Source organism: Cervus elaphus, chromosome X, assembly GCF_910594005.1.
Source record: "Cervus elaphus chromosome X, mCerEla1.1, whole genome shotgun sequence".
In the NCBI taxonomy this organism is placed as follows: domain Eukaryota; kingdom Metazoa; phylum Chordata; class Mammalia; order Artiodactyla; family Cervidae; genus Cervus; species Cervus elaphus.
This window is the reverse complement of record NC_057848.1, coordinates 144,433,797-144,451,861: the sequence shown is the minus strand read 5'-3', so window position 1 is coordinate 144,451,861 and position 18,065 is coordinate 144,433,797. Positions and strand designations below refer to the sequence as shown.

The window sequence follows — 18,065 nt, the reverse complement described above, 5'->3', positions numbered from 1 at the left end:
AGCAAGGAGATCCAATCAGTCCATCCTAAAGGACATCCATCCTAAATATTCATTGGAAGGACTGATGCTAAAGCTAAAACTCCAATACTTTGGCCACCTGATGCAAAGAACTGACTTACTGGAAAAGATCCTGATGCTGGGAAAGATTGAAGGCAGGAGAAGGGGACGACAGAGGATGAGATGGTTGGATGGCATCACCGACTCCATGGACATGAGTTTGAGCAAGTTCCGGGAGCTGGTGATGGACAGGGACGCCTGGTGTGCTGCAGTCCATGGCGTCACAAAGAGTCAGACACAACTGGGCGACTGAACTGACTGACCTTACTGGTCAGCGCAACTCTAAGGCCTTCAGATTTTGATTTTAAATTACAGGCTAAGAGCTACAACTCTTAAATCTCAAGTCAGTATCTTCTTTAAGAGTATAAAATTTACTGGGCACAGGGCCTAGCACAGACAAGGTGTTCAATATTTCTTAGGTGAAATGAACAAAATGCAGTTCATTACATTTAATGATAGGAATGACTTTATGGTCTTCCCTCATAAGTCAGTTGGTAAAGAATTTGCCTGCAATGCAGGAGACCCTGGTTTGATTCCTGGGCCAGGAAGATCTGCTGGCGAAGTGATAGGCTACTCACTCCAGTAATCTTGGGCTTCCCTTGTGTCTCAGCTGGTGAAGAATCCACCTACAATATGGAAGAACTGGGTTCGATCCCTGAGTTGGGAAGATCCCTTGGAGAAGGGAAAGGCTACCCACTCTAGTATTCTGGTCTGGAGAATTCCATGGACTGTATAATCCATGGGGTTGCAAAGAGCTGGACACAAATGAGCGACTTTTGCTTCACGCTTCATGACTTTAGGTAATCAAATCTCCTGATATTTATAGAAATGATAATGGCTTTCCTACCAAAAAGGGATTTAACCACATCCAGACCACCTGATGGCTATTTAATCATCATCAATAAAGAGCTTCAAAAGCACCCGAAGGCTTCACTCAAGCTTTCCAAGGGGCTTCAAAGAACGGTTTTTATTAATTTTTCAACCCTACTTTCAAGTCCTTAAAATATATGGGTAAAACAACTGCCTTTTTATAAGAAAGAAAAACAAAGGTCAATAAAAACAAGGATATTTCAGATGTCAAGAGCCTGGGATCCACAGACTACTTCAGACCTCTGTGGGGTTTCTAGATCCTGGGTAGCTTTATTACCATTCAGAACCTCAGGTGCACTGACAGCAAAGTTACTACTGCCTTTATCACCATTATTTATCAGCTACCATTTACTGGACAACTATGGTATGCCCTGAAAAGTAGTTATAATTACCTCCACTTTACAAATACAAAATCAAACTCAGAGAATGGGCACATGGCAGATTCGTGACTCAAACCCAAACCTGCCTTCTTCAACGTTTTTTCTTTCCACAATGTCACTGGTAGCTATCAAGGATGTTCCCAGCTGAGTGATGTCAAGCACTCTTCTTTCACTAGCTGGTAGGGGGGAAAAGATAGCAAACTCTCATCAATTTATCATCGAAATAGCGGGGTATAGGTGTGTAGGATGTGGAAGACAGAGAGGGCAGGAAAGAATCCTTCTGCAAATAAGCTGTTTTCAGACATACAAGAAACAGCTGAAGGGGAAAAGCTGCCATTTTCTTTTTTAAGGATTACAAATACTTGCCTTTGAAAAAACATTAAAAAGCATCTTTACAATTGAGGCCAACAGCTTGCTAACCCACAAAGATGGCTACCATCTGAAAAGATGATTAATAGTAGACCTACTTTTCACAAGGAGTAGGAATCTAAACTGATAAAAGCTCACTCTTCAAGGGATTGTGTGAATAATCTTAAATATGATAAGTAGTCTGCTCTGTACAAACATTCACTCACATAAGCAGTAATTAACATGAATAATCAATTACGTATTTCACAATATATAACATTCTCAAATAAACTTGACTTTTGGGGATGATAAAATACTGAAATACTTTTTAAAAAGCTATTTCCTTTCTGCTCAGAGGGAGGTTAGGACAACAGATAGTTTACAAACAGAAAATATTCCAACCAATAAGATCAACCAATTTCTTAAAAAAAAACACAAAGTTTTATAGTAAAGTACTACAATGGATTTGTGTATTTAATCTCATAGAATACAACTAAAATTACACACTGTCATATAGGATCTCATATTATAGATTTGAATGATTCAGATTAAAACATACAATTGATTCCTGCTCATATATACTACAGTATTTAACAACTATGCAAAACACATACAGACTTTATTACTTAACAATATTATAATGGGCTGCTACTTTTCATATCATATTAAAATAAGTCATGATGTGACACCTTAAAACCAGCCAGAAGATGCAAGTAGTATTTGAATTGTACTAGGACATGAGCAAACTCCTGGGACACCCCTGAAAACAACCCCACTACACCACAGATGGGCACAGCTGTGGACTGTGGAGCTGTGTAGGCAGTAACCCTAGATCAAGAAGGAACAAATATCGAAGGCATAAACCCTACGACTGTCACACAGTTCCAGAGCCACATAAACCAGGAGATTCTGTAGCATTGAGCCTTTGTTGCCTGCAAGCTTTGCAGGATTCCTTATTTCTTAGGGCACTACAGCAACTGGAGGGCTGGGATGGCAGGCTTACCTAAGGCGTCCTCCAGCGGTGTAGAATTTCTCTCAACAGAATTCCTCCTTCCAACCAGAGAGGAAGTTCCCCCAGAGCTCTACTCTGATGCCACAATTCTCTACACTATAGAAGATGAACTCAACACCTAGCGCTTTGTCTTCACAGCCTTTTCTGAGCTCAGCAAATATTCAGGGCTGTGATGACCCTAACTGTTTACCTCTGCCAAAATTTTAGCTCATTTTCTGAGATAACTACATCACAGGTTATAACCCAATGGTCTGTGGGCCAAAACCAGCCCACCAATCTGTTGGGTTTGGCCTTGGTGTGATAAAAAGAAAAAAAGTTGAGCCATACTTTAGGACAATTTTACATAAAACTTTGGGTATCCAGCTTTTGTCCAAAAAGTCAGATTTACCAGGAGTAGTCAACAACCAGCTGAAGCTAAGGACACATACTTTCTAGCGTGCCTAATCCCTACACTCCCCTCACGTGTCCCAGACAGAGGCCATGTCTTACTCCATTCACTGACATACTTGTTGGGTCTCTTGACAGCTGAAATGTGTTCAACAGAGAAGCTGAAAGGTAGTATTAGTCTGCCTAGTGTGTCTCAACAGTATGCTACTGACGTGGTAACGTGAGGCACAATGATTCACCATGCAAGTCCGCTGCACGTGACACAAGATGTTTGGCATTCTGGTCTCCCCCTGGAAAATCCCAATAGCACCTCCAAACGGCCCCAGGAGAGGTAACAGTATCTCTGGCTGACAATCACTGCTAGCATGTTAAGTTTAGTGAGGTGAGCATTTCCCAGGTTTGAAAAAAAGTTAGCCTTATAGTGAGAGAACTTTTAAGATAATCTTTCAGTCGAAAGCTAAGAGGATTTTTCATACATATACCCGTAAGGATGCTACCAAAAAACAAGTGAGAAATAGGAATAGGATAGTTATTATTTCCCCTAAATGAGCCTTCCAAATAATTTCTAAAACTATCCTACAGGATTTTCATTCATATTAGAAACTATTTTGACAGTCACATATTCACTGCATCTATCTCAAATTGTTATATTCTCAAGAGACTGTAGACCAAAGTAATATTCATATTCAAAGATTCATCAAAGCTATTTTCAAGTTAAATATAAATCCCCAGAAAGAAACAGAAGCATATTCAGATTAAATGGAAGCTTAATGCCCCTCCCCATGAGTATCTATTTGCCAGCTGCCACCTATACAGGACATACCATACATGCCACTGCCTGCCTTCCCCCACCAACCTCCCCAACAGAAATAAAAATAAAGGTACTTGGTATTTCCTCCCAATTCCGAGGCTGGTAACAAAGAGGTTGGATATTAAAAGATAAACAAAGCTTAAAGACCTTATATAGTGGTAATGGACAAAAGAAATGGGAAAGCCTTGATTCTTACTTATTAGAAATATTTTGTTCAATTAAGAATGAGTTGGTGGTAGGAGAGAAAATGGTATCTTGGTTAGAGAAATCAAAGATTTCCTTTATAAAGTGACTTTAAAAATATTTCAAGAACATTCTAGAAAAGGCAAAACAATAGAAGGCAGTAAAAAGACTAACAGTTGCCAGAGGTTTGTGGGGAAGATAGGAGAGCTCATAGGTGAAATATAAGAGATTTTTAGGACAGTGAAATAATTCTGCATCATACTGTAATGGGAGGTACATGACATTATGCACTTGTCAAAACCCGTAGAACTTTTTAACACAAAGAACCAACCTTAAAGTACACAAATTTTTGAAAATCTTTTAGAAGTCCCAGGAAGGAATGGAGACCATATGACAAAATCTAACTGCATTACTAGCATAGGAAACAGTTATCACTGCAGGGGATGGGGGAAAGCTGCCAATCTAAATAACTTCGGACTAGTCTGTAAAGCTAAAGACAAAAGGAACTGTACATGAGTATTGTATTCCAGCTGATCAAGCTGCCACAGGGGTCCAGGTTAGCAAAACTGATACACAACTATGCATGTACAATGGGATTAAACAACTAAGTAAATGGACGGTGAATGATGGGAGCCAGATTTCTCACTGTTGGAGTGGGAGGTTGCAGAAAAGCAAGGGGAGGAGGCTAGAATGACCTATGTCATAATGGATTAGACTTGGAGACATCAATATGAACTCATGTTTACCTACACACACACACAGAGAAATGAATAAACAGAAATACTTACAGATAGGCATAAATATACAGGTAACATATACATAGGATTTCAGCTAAGAGGGCCTAGAAACAGGAAAACCCTAGTAGCCACATGCACACCTAGCACCCAGATCTTCACTTCCAATAGCATTCTCTAATAAAAGAAACCTGGTCTTTTAGTACCAGAAAGTTAAGGACATGTTCCAAAAACAAAAAAAACAAAGAAAAACCAAGAAACACATGAAGATGAGGGCATGCCAGAGTGAAACAAGAGCCAACCAAGAGAGTTCCTAATGGCCAAAACATAAAAAAGTTGAGCAACGAAATAAATAGGTGGTATTGGATTATGACCCACCATAGAAAAGAAATATCCATAAGCCCGAACTGATAAACAAATGACTGAATAAATAAATAAATAAATCTCCCATGTAGAATTCCCAGTAATTTATGTAGAACACCCTCAAGAAGATAGAGCAAACTTCCCACTCCTTAGAACTAAGATAGGACTACACTTAGTGACTTATTTCTAAACAACACAGCATGGAACAGAGTTTTTATTAAAAATAAAAAGTTAACTTCAGTGCAGAGAAACTTGACAAATATATTCTTAGCCAGGTTACAGAGTAAACATTAACAGTGATAAATGATGATGACACCCTGTATATAACATAATGAGAATGGTACTTTACTTCTATGGTCTTCCTCCCCCAAACCCGTAACTCCAGTCTAACCATGAGAAAAACATCAGATAAATCCTAATTGAGGGACATTCTATAAAATACCTGATCAATTATCTTCAAAACTGACAAAGTCATCAAAACAAGGAAAGTCTGAGAAACTGTCACAGCCAAGAGGAGCCTAAAAAGACATGACGATAACTGAAATAGGGTACCCTGGTGGGATCCTGAAAGAGAAAAAATACATTAGGTTAAAAACTAAGGAAATCTGCATAAGATATAAATTTTAGTTAATAACAGTTTTAATATTGGTTAATTAATTGTAACAAGTATACCATGCTACTGTAAGTTATTAGTAACAAAGGAAATCGAGTGCAGGGTATAAAGGAACTATTAACTTCTCGATTTTTCTGAAAAATTAAAACTGTTCTAAAAAATAAACTTTGGTTTTTAAATTACCTCAAAATGGTTTATGAGCCGTGGCACAGGACTCTTATTCACATCTCCAGCTCTCAAAGCACATTCTTTTCAGTAGACTGGAAATCTGACAAAATGAGGAGATAAGTTGTCCTTTTATTAACTTCCTAACTCAATACAGTGACTTAAGCAGACAGGGTGCTAGACCACACTTTTGGGGCAAGTGGTTCTTTCCCAAGTATCATCATAATCAGACTCCTCTTTTCCTTTAGGTCACAAATATCTTCTACAGTAAATTCTACATTATCCCACAGAATAGAGCAGTTCAGAAAGACAACAAGTCCACTGCCTGTTTCCTCATAAGGCTTGTGTAACACACCTGGTTGTGATTTACCACCTTGAGCTCCCCATTCCATCAAGAGTAGAAAGGATGAAGCCCAGGCCTATCAAGCATGTACAAAATTTTCAATTACACAGGCAAATAGTATATAACTTTTAAAGCAATGCTACTGTATAACCCATTTCTGCTCCACAAGGAACAATTTTTATATACAATAGTGATCTTACTGGCTTATTTTGACAGATGAGCATTCTTTCTCTCCATCATTTAGAAACTATATTCATTCTTAGTAAATCTTAATAAAACGTTAACCTTATCATTTTAGGGCAAATACTGGCTTGTGTTACATATCAGAGTCATCATGCATATAAGTTTCCAATTAATCTACTGACAACCTCTTTATAACCACAGCAGACCTAAAATAACATTTCTTGTTTATAATGTATTTTTTCAGTGTTTTACTATATATTTATTTTTAACTTCTCAGTTACTTTATCTTAAATAGTACCTGAAAACTTAACTTCAAGTATGAGCAAGAAGTGCTTGTACCTACATGAAGTCTGTTTTCTACCATGTGAAATAGCTTTTTCAGATGTCTGATATGACAAAAATCCACCCCGCATTCATGTTAACCTTATCCCTATCGACTTTAATCAGAACAGTTTTCTCTCCTTCCTAAATGACTATAAAAGCTATTGTGTGTTTGTTACCATATTGAGCACTTGAAATAATGTTTATCAACTTTTTTTTCCCTCTGGGTTTTATAACTGTAAACCTTGAGAATGAGAACCAAACATGTTCTTTGACCTACAGTGCCTTGTGCACACTAAATAAATAAATGTATAAAGTTCCAAATAAGTGCAAATCTAATTTGCTTTGGTTGAGGTGTTCCAAGGTTTTCCTTAGGTCAATTATTAAAAGACATCATCTAAAAAGACACAGGACAACCTACTTGTAACCTATACAACAGGCAAATCATCTTGACATTTTATTACTTCAAGAGTTTACTTTGAACAGTGTTTTACAAATGGTGGGCTGTGACAGTAAACTGTCTAGTTTATTATCTAGGTGATTAGTATTTAGGGAAATAAATATAATAGAAAGTATCAGAGTGCTTCAAACTTGGGGCTTCCCAGGAGACTCCTGCCTTTGTTAAAGACAAAAAAATGTGAGTTGTCAATCTCACTAACCCAGAAACTAAAGATCAGAAACTGTGGTAATTTCTGATTGGAAAGATTAACAACAAAAAAAGCCATTTTAAACATTTATTTTACAATGTCTAACCTTCAATACTCCTGAATCCATTTTTCATTCATTTAATAAAATCAGAGCACTCAGCTTGGAGATAAAGGAGGCCAATACCCTCAAAGTGAGAGAAATGCACTGAGAGAGACAATAGAGTGAGGTTAAATCCTATAATTTGCCAGTAAAAGAATTAATTAAGAACCAAAAAAAAAGGGGGGGTGGGGAGCAAAGCTTCATGGAGATGACGACATTTAAACTGGGTTGCAAAGAGCAGGATTTTTAAAAATAAAAACCATAGAATTATAAAGCTGGAAAGAAATCTACACATCATCTAACACAGTGTTTCTCAACTGGGGATGCGTTTTGCCTCACAAGGCACATTTGGCAATGTCTGGAGACATTTCTGTTTGCCATACTTGGGAAAGTTGCTGTTGGGATGTGGTGGGCACAGGCCAGGGATACTGCTCATCATTCTACAGTAAACAGGACAACCCCCGTTAACAAAGGATCGTCTAGCCCAGTATGTCAAGAGCTCCGAGGCTGAGAAATCCTGAACCCAACCTCCATACAATGCTCTTGTTTCACACAAGAAGATAACTGAAGGTTGCTGCTGCTGCTGCTGTGTCGCTTCAGTCGTGTCCGACTCTGTGCAACCCCTTAGATGGCAGCCCACCAGGCTCCGCCGTCCCTGGGATTCTCCAGGCAAGAATACTGGAGTGGGCTGCCATTTCCTTCTCCAATGAGTGAAAGTGAAAAGGGAAAGTGAAGTCGCTCAGTCGTGTCCGACTCTTCGCGACCCCACGGACTGCAGCCCACCAGGCTCCTCTGTCCATGGGATTTTCCAGGCAAGAATACTGGAGTGGGGTGCCATTGCCTTCTCCAACTGAAGGCTAGAGGGATTTAAAAACTTGCTAGAAAGCCAAGACTACAAAACAGGTCTCATAACATCTCCAGTGTTTAATTCACAACACAAACCCACATATGTGATTATTCTAGAAAACAGATGTTAAAAAGAATAGGAACATTATTATAAGGAAGAAAAATAAACTATCCATAGACATTAAAGCTGACACTGTTATACTGTTGTTGTTTAGTCACTCAGTCATGTCCAACTCTGCAACCCCATGGACTGCAGCACATCAGGCTTCCCTTCACCATCTTCCTGAACTTGCTCAAATTCATGTGCTTCGAGTCAGTGATGCCATCCAACCATCTCGTCCTCGGTCGTCCCCTTCTCCTGCCTTCAATCTTTCCCAGCATCTGGGCCTTTTCTAATGAGTCAGCTCTTTGCATCAGTGCTTCCAATGAATATTCACAGTTGACGTCCTTTAGGACTCACTGGTTTGACCTCCTTGCAGTCCAAGAGACTCTCAAGAGTCTTCTCCAACACCACAGTTCGAAAGAATCAATTCTTCAGTGCTCAGCCTTCTTTACAGTCCAACTCTCACATCCATACATGACTACTGGAAAAACCATAGCTTTGACTATACAGATCTTTGTTGGCAAAGTGATGTCTCTATTTTTTAATACACTGTCTTATGTTTGTCAAAGCTTTTCTTCCAAGGAGCAAACATTTTTAAATCTGTCACTACTTCCACTTTTTCCCCTTTCATTTGCCATGAAGTGATGGGACTGGATGCCATTATCTTTGCTTTTTGAGTGTTGAGTTTTAAGCCAGTTTTTTCACTCTCCTCTTTCACCTTCATCAAGAGGCTCTTAAGTTTCTCTTCGCTTTCTGCCATATTGTTATACAGTCTTTCTTGATATAGATGTACTAATAGAATTAGGCTATAATACCACTTTAAAATTATACTCTTATTTTTTCATAATACTAGACTTTTCATCTATATAAACTCATTTATTGAACATGTATCTGAGACTACAAATATTACAATAAAAACCAGCAAGCTGGAAGATAAGCATAGGCACACACACCCAGTTACTCCTTGGGGCAAAATGTCTTTTAAATCTCACCAGCTCAAACCATTGGGGTTCTGGGACCTGGGTAGGATTCAGCTCAGTTCAGTCACTCAGTCGTGTCCAACTCTTTGCGACCCCATGGACTGCAGCACACCAGGCCTCCCTGTCCATCACCAACTCCCGGAGTTTACTCACTCATGTCCATTGAGTCGGTGATGCCATCCAACCATCTCATCCTCTGTCGTCCCCTTCTCCTCCCGCCTTCAATCTTTTCCAGCATCAGGGTCTTTTCCAATGAGTCAGTTCTTCACATTAGGTGGCCAAACTACTGGAGTTTCAGCCTCAGCATCAGTCCTTCCAATGCATATTCAGGACTGATGTCCTTCAGGATGGACTGGTTGGATCTCCTTGCAGTCCAAGAGATCTCAAGAGTTTTCTCCAACACCACAGTTCAAAAGCATCAATTCTTCGGCACTCAGCTTTCTTTATAGCCCAACTCTCACATCCATACATGACTACTGGAAAAACCAGAGCTTTGACTAGATGGACCTTTGTTGGCAAAGTAATGCCTCTGCCTTTTAATATGCTGTCTAGGTTGGTCATAGCTTTTCTTCCAAGGAGCAAGTGTCTTTTAATTTCATGGGTAGGATTAGTCCTTTTTATTCAAAATCAACAGCTAAGTTACTCTTTCATCTGCTGATGAAGTTTCTAATAGCAAATGAAATGGACAAAGAACTTGCTTTGGGTCCTGATTTAGGGCCTAATTTTTAACATATGAACCTATCTGGACATCTATCTTTTATTTTTTCATCCTTGTTATTAAATGTACAAAAGGGATGGGGGCAAGGAGATGGAGTAAACAAACATGTTGACAGCAATACAGATTAGTTTTCAAAAAACTTTTCTGCTCTAATATGATTACAAAAACACACAAACACAGAAAATACATTCCTTATCTTCAATGTTTGAACTGGTGAAACTTCAACTAAAACACCTTGTCCAGTTTGACATGCAACAACAATTCAGGGTAAAAAAAAATAAAGAAAATGCTGAAGACACTGTCCTAAACAAATGAAAGACTGAAGAGGTATGATTCAAACTATGAAAGACTTAAGGAAGGCTACATGAGCAAGTGATACAGCATACAAATAAAAGATCAAGAAAAAGGAAAGCAGCCATTTGTACACATTCACTACCTGAAATTTCAATGAATGATGTTTATATTCAATCAGTAACAAAATGTTCATCTGACTGCCTGAGCCACTCTGATCCCCTTCCCAGTCAGTCACCTCTAGTGCCTAAGGCACAGCTCACAACAGCTGAAGGAATGGCCAAAGCTTTTCTGAGGTTTCTGCTTCATCCCTGGCAGACCAGCAGGGGTCCTTGCAGCACCGCATGATATACTAGTTATTAAATTTTGATGTGTTTGATTACAAAACTGTGCTAAGACAGTTTAAAGGCCATAGATCTTTAAATGACTCTATATGAGTCTATATAGACTCTATATTGAGTCTAATTTAGTCTCTGGGAAAGTAGAAGAATGTTTAAAAATTTCCATACCTCAAGTGAGTGCCACACCCTCAGCGCAAGACCCAACAGTGAAGAGGGTATGCTTGGATTATTTTTCCCCTTTGTCTCCCCATCCTCCACACCCCACTACACCTTAAGAGAATTGTGACTGCTCACTTAGGACTGGGAGGCCCTCCCAATAAACCAATCCACAAAATCATTAATCTTCCATTCAAGAATAACTTTTAACTTCCTCAGGAAGGAAAAAAAGTACTTTATTATAAGCCTTGGTGAAATAATATAAAGTCTTAACTAAAAAAGAAAGCAGTCTTCTTTCCCCACAGAGGATATTAACAACTCAAGAACTACTGAGATATTTTAGGTTAACCAACTAGTCTAAGTGAATGAGTAAAAAGTTCTTTGAGACAAAAGTTTCAGCTAATAATGGCAGAAGTGACCAATTTACAACACTATTTTGCAATTTTTAATTTAATAACTAATCCATACAATTGTAGGGCTTCCTTCTGTGGTGGCTCAGAGGTAAAGAATCCACCTGCCAAGCAGGAGACTAGGGTTTGATCCCCGGATCATGAAGATCCCCTGGAGAAGGAAATGGCAACACATTCCAGTATTCTTGCCAGGAAAATCCCAAGCTCCTGTGTCCATGGGGTCGCAAAGAGTCAGCCATGAGTTAGCAACTAAACAGCAACCACCACCACCATGCAATTGCAGATAATGAATCTTAAAAGCATTAGGTGAAAACTGGGGCTCTGTGAAGGGATCAGGCTGTCAACATCTGAACCTTCTCATGCATCAAACAGACTGACTACAAAAAGAAATTTTTTAGATAACTAGGAAAACTTGAACATGGATTAAGAAGTATTATATATGTAATTAAGGAATCACTATCAAGTGCGTTGCATATGACAACACATTGCAGTCATGTACAAAAATGTGTTGTTTTACATACATGTCACCTAAGGATGAAATAATGTCTTGGATATGCTATAAATTCTCAGCAAAAAAGAGCGGTAAGGGGACGATGACACAACTATGGTGAAATGTTGATGAATGCAGCATAGATGTTCACTGAACTTTTTCTCCTGTACATTTCAAAATGTTCCAAATAAAAATTTAAAAAGAAAATGATCAACTGAAGGTCACTACAGAGTCCTTTAAGGAAGAAAAAAAACAATGTATTCAAAATAATACTTAAAAGCTGATGATTTTAATTCTTTTGTATAGAGATCACATAAAAAGAAGCTTAAAATACAAAAACAATTGAAAGGATTCTTAAGGCAGTCCAGAGATGGTAAATCCTTAGAGACAAAACCATTATATTTAAAGTCAGTTAATATTAACTAATATTATGATTAATAATTATATTATTAATTGTAAACATAGTTTACAATTATGTTAAATTCAAACTTTTAAATATTTATTGAATCTTTTTATATGCAAGGCCCTGCAATAAATAAGTGATAAGGCAAAATGGTGAAGCCCATGCCCTTTTTATTTTTTTAAGCTGCCCATGCCATATCTTAAAGCTTACTCTTGAGCTGGTTAAAAATAACATACACACTCTGTACCCTGATAACAAAAAGAGTTCAGAGAAAGGAGAGATGGAGTGAAGTATATCAAGTATACTGAAGAAAAATAAAGCAGACAACAGAAAAGATACAGGATTAAAAGAGAAGGAAGAGGGAAAAGTGCAAAGGTCTGAAATAGGAGGACATTCAAAAGATACTGGTACCAATCACAGTTCTATCAACATTTTAAAGCATGACAGTTTTGTGAATGAGATGGGGAAGAAAACCAATGAATGAACTTCCAAGAAAAGAAACCTTGGATAGTTAGAGGGAGGGCTTCCCTGGTGGCACAGACTAAAGAATCTGCCTGCAATATGGGAGACATGGGTTTGATCCCTGGGTTGGGAAGATCCCCTGCAGAAGGAAACGGCAACTCACTCCAGTATTTTGCCTGGAGAATCCCATGGACAGAGGAGCCTGGCGGGCTACAGCCCCTGGTGTTGCAAAGAGTTGAAGTGACTTAGCAGAAGCAGCAGAACGACTGATTCGTGTTGATGCTTGGCAGAAACCAACATAGTAAAGTAACTGTCCTTCAATCAAAAATAAATAAATTTAATTAAACATTAAAAAAAAGAATCCTTGGATAGTGACAAAAAAATTACAGTGACAACAGTTCTCAAGAGAAAATGGAGTAGTACTAAATTTGAGGAGGATGCATCCTCATACCTGTAAACAAGTAATAACTGAACACTATGTAAATGAAAAAGCTTCAAGTAAACAAGGGCATTTGATGTTCACAGTTGGATGGCATCAGTGATTCAATGGATATGAACTTGGGCAAACTCCGGGAGATGTTGAGGGATGGGGAGGCCCGGCATGCTACAGTCCATGGGGTCGCGAAGAGTCAGACACAATTGGCGACTGAGCAAGAACAACAAAAATGTAAGATAACTGTTCAAGGCTTTCATTATAAGGATGCTGAAAATAAGATGTGAGCACCATTCAGAAGCAGAAGCACCACCAGACATATAGAAACACTGACACTACTGCTAGGAAAGGCTTCTGAGGCATAAAAGCTTTTTGCTTTCCATAAGATTCAGAGGATTGGACTCCGTGGGAGAAGGCAAGGGTGGGATGTTTAGAGAGAACAGCATCGAAACATGTATATTATCAAGGGTAAAACAGATCACCAGCCCAGGTTGGATGCATGAGACAAGTGCTTGGGGCTGGTGCACTGGGAAGACCCAGAGGGATCGGGTGGAGAGGGAGGTGGGAGGGGGGATCGGGATGGGGAATACATGTAAATCCACGGCTGATTCATGTCAATGTATGGCAAAAACCACTACAATATTGTAAAGTAATTAGCCTCCAACTAATAAAAATAAATGGAAAAAAAAAAAGATTCAGAGGATCAAAACAAGTAAGATTTAGGCTAGGATCACATAAACAGTGATTAGAAAAGAAAGGAAAGCTTACAGAAAATACCCAGTAAGGTCAGAGACTTTGAGGTTAACCATGAGTGACAAGAAAGATGACAAGTACATTGGAAACAAAAGAGACATCTTTTTTAGAATTAGAAAAATTGAGGTATGAGCAAACAGGGAATGGGGTTAACTATCCATGTGGGGTGATAAAGGATCAGTGACAAAGCAAACTTTACAACAGAGCAGAGGGGTTGGCAAATTCTAGTGCACGACCATATTCTAGAAACGAGGTAAAGTGAGAGGCAGTGAGGATGAAGGAATAATGTCCCAATTATCTCAGTCTTTAGGACACAAGTCATGAGATCACTATATTACATGGTGCACAGAAAAAAGAAAGCATAATGTGACAAAACTGGGAAATCAGTGACATATATAGGTGTTAACTGGCCACAATAGCTGAAATGAAACACTGTAATAGTCACAGACGACATAAACCACTCACCAGCTGTGGGGCCACAGACAAGTTTCTTAACCTCTGTTAGCCCCTGTTTCCAAATCCTTTGCTTAATACCATACCTCACAAGATGTTGTAGAAATTAGTTTTACACAGAAGGAAAATGTCTGTAATTTGTAAAGCACCATATTCATTCAAGAGGAAGCTTGCTGCTGCTGCTAAGTCACGTCAGTCATGTCCGACTCTGTGCGACCCCACAGATGGTAGTCCACCAGGCTCCCATCCCTGGGATTCTCCAGGCAAGAATACTGGAGTGGGTTGCCATTTCCTTCTCCAGTGCATGAAAGTGAAAAGTGAAAGTGAAGTCACTCAGCCGTACCCGACTCTTCGCGACCCCATGGCCTATAGCCTACCAGGCTCCCCAGTCCATGGGGTTTCCCAGGGAAGAATACTGGAGTGGGTTGCCATTGCCTTCTCCGAGAGGATGCTTGAGAGCTTTAATAATGCATCAAACAAGAATCTCAACAGAACTGCCTCCTTTTTTCTATTTCACCAAGACAAACACATTATATTTACAAATGGGCATACTAAAACAGAAGTCATAATGGTAATAGTAGAACCAGAAAACCATTCTTATCAACAAGTGGGGGAAAAAACTTAATTGATATTGTATACCCCAATTTCAATATTAATTAAAAGGGACTTCACGTTCTGTCATTCCATAGACTTATTTTTAGCTGAAACTTTAATTTGTCCATTGTCAAGGACTAGAAACTTGCCTAGGTGTAAGAGACTAAAATTCTGCTGAGTATTCAGGTAACAATTTATTTATAATCACACACACACACACACACATATGGGATGTAACCTTTTAATTAAAATGAACAAAGTTAACCAAGTGACTACAGCTACATGAAACAAAATTTAATGAAAACAAGGGTCTGAGTCTGACCTAGAAAATAAGACAAAATCATGTTCTGTCATAAGAGCCAAAGGGAAGGCTCCTTCTCTTGTTTATGGCATATTAGCTAATTTGAACCAAACTTCCCACTAAAGACAAATAATAAAGCTGGACAAAATATAAAAAATGACTTTCTTAAAGGATCAAAGAATGAACGGGATAATGCTTTCCGATCCATTAAAGGACTGGAATTCAGAGAGGTGAAACCAGCAATTCAGAAGAAACTGAAAGTTAACTTGTACCTTACAGCTAGGTAGGCCCAGAGGGACAACAGGAAAATCCTCTTCACTAACCTCAGATTAGAAACCTGAAGGGAGCTTAAGAATACAGGTGAGCCAGAAATTAAACAGTCCATAAATTGAAAGCAATTTGGCTCTGAGTCATCTGGTTAGGCCAAAAATATCTTGAGAGCAGAGATTTGTCTAAGTAATCCTAGATTCCCTCAAGCAGATGCCAGTACCTCCGACCTCCCCCCAAAAAATCCTTCCTGGAAGATATCATCCGTGGCTCATGATTTCTCAAGTAATTTTTCAACTTCAATGCCCAGTAAACAATTAATGACAACCAGGCACTTGGGGAAACAAGACACATAAGATCAAAAGCAACAGAAACATAAAATAACAAGAGGCTCACAGAGACTCCAAATAATAGAATTAACAAAGACTTTATACTTAACACGTTCAAGGAGATGAAAACTTTAAAATCTCAACAATGAACATGAAACCATAAAACCTGATATACCAGATTTTCATTAGAAGCAAATAATTATTTTGTTGAAAAATACAAAAACTGAAATTAACCATTCAATGAACAGGTTTAACAGCCAATGGACACAGCTGAGACGGTGAGTCAGAGAAGGGCTGGTAGGAAAAAAGCTCAGATAAAAAGACAGAAAAAAACATGGGGAAATGGTGTGAAGATCTAACATACAATACAGTTAACTGGAATTCCAGAAGGAAAGGAGAGAGAGTACGGGGTAGAAGCAACATTTGAATGGCTGAAAATTTCCAAAACTGATGAACAATGTCAAGCCACAAATTTAAGAATATTAATGAGTTATTAGCTGAAAATGAACAAAGAAAAAGCCACTAAGGCATCCTAAGGTGGAAAGATGATTACTTTGAAAGAAGCAACAATGCTTAATTCTCAATGATAAAGATGGATGCTAAAAACATGTGTAATGGAATCTCTAAGTAGCAAAAACAAAAACAACTGCCAACCTAGTATTCCCATACAGAGAAAATACCAATCAAGAGTGAAAAGTAAGGGAAGGGAGACACAATGGCAGAGTAGAAGAAAAAGAGCTGGCCTCTTCTTAAAAAAGATCAAAATCGCAACTAACTGCTGAATGACCATTGAAAAAAACAAACAAAAACAAAAAAACACTGGAACCTTCCAAAATGATATTCTACATCCAAAGACAAAGAAGTCACAAGATGGTAGGAGGAATGCAATCGTGATAAAATCAAATCCCGTAACGTCCAGGTGGACAACCCACAAATTAAGAGAAAAATTATACCACAGAAGCTCTCCAACAGACATGAAAGGTCTGAGCCTCAAGTCAGGCTCCCTAGCCTGAGAGTAGGGCAACAGGAGAAGCACACCCAGAGAATCTAGCTCTGAAGGCCAGAGGGCTTTGACCGCAGGAATTCCACCAGACTGGGAGAAACAGAAATTCCCAAAGGAGGGTTAATACAAGATCTTGTACACACCAGGACCCAGGGCCAAAAAGCAGTGACTCATAAGAGCCTGAGCTAGACTCACCTGCTGGTATTTCAGGGCCTTCTGTGGAGGCAGGGGGTGGCTGTGGCTCACTGCAGAGACAAAGACACTGGCGGCAAGAGTTCTGGAGAGTACTCATTGACATGGGCCCTCTTGGAGGTAGCCATCTTCTCACCAAGACCTGGCCCCACCCAACAACCTACAGGCTCCAGTGCTGGGATGCCTCAGGCCAAACAACAGGGCGGGAACACAGCCCCACCCATCTGCAGACAGGCTGTTTATAAAGTTTTCTGGAGCCCACAGCTGCCTGATAAGCACAACACCTGACAGGACCCTGCCCACCAGAGGGACAAGACCCAGCTGCACTCACCAATGGGCAGGAACAAGGCCCTCCCACCAGGAAGCCTGCAGAAGCATCTAAGACAGCCTTATTCACCAAAGGAGACAGCAGAAACAAGAACCACAACTCTGCAGCCTGCAGAATAGAAGCTACTACAACAGAAAGTTAAGACAAAATGAGATGGTAGATGAGTATGTCCCAAATGGAGGAATAAGAGAAAACCTTAGGCTTCCAGTTCAAGATAGTGGAGTACAAAGAAGTGCACTCATCTCCTCCCATGAGAGCACCAAAATCACAACTAGCTGTTGAACAACCATCAACAGGATGCTGGAACCCACCAAAAAAAGATACTCCCATGTCCAAAGACTAAGAAGCCGCCCCAGCAAGACGGTAGGAGGGACATAATCACGATTAAAAACTAAATCCCAATCCCACCAGGTGGGTGACCCACAAACTGGAGAAAAATAATACCAAATAACTTCTCCCACTGTTGTGAAGGTTCTGAACCCCATGTCAGGCTTCCCAGCCTGGGAATCTGACAAAGGGACTGGGAATCCCCAGAGAATGTGACCTTGAAGGCCAGCTGGATTTGATTATAATATTTCCACAGGACTGGGGGAAACAGAGACTCCAGTCTTGGACGGCAAATATAAAACCTTGCATACATCAAGACTCAGAAGAAAGGAGCAGTGACCCCATAGGAGACTGAGCCAAAACCAGCT

General features: G+C 39.4%; 1 protein-coding gene across 4 annotated transcripts in view; it reads right to left on the bottom strand.

The window, feature by feature from the left end:
* The window catches only part of TAB3 (TGF-beta activated kinase 1 (MAP3K7) binding protein 3), a 91,205-nt gene that overhangs the window by 52,723 nt on the left and 20,417 nt on the right, over positions 1 to 18,065 (bottom strand). For 3 of the 4 annotated variants that reach the window (XM_043895567.1, XM_043895568.1, XM_043895565.1), the window contains exons 2-3: positions 5,942 to 6,026; positions 5,588 to 5,709 (exon numbers count right to left, since the gene is read on the bottom strand). The exons of the other annotated variant lie outside the window; for it this stretch is intronic. The gene's annotated coding sequence lies outside the window, so the exon portion shown is untranslated. The remainder of the gene's footprint in view (positions 1 to 5,587; positions 5,710 to 5,941; positions 6,027 to 18,065) is intronic. 4 annotated transcript variants of the gene reach the window in all.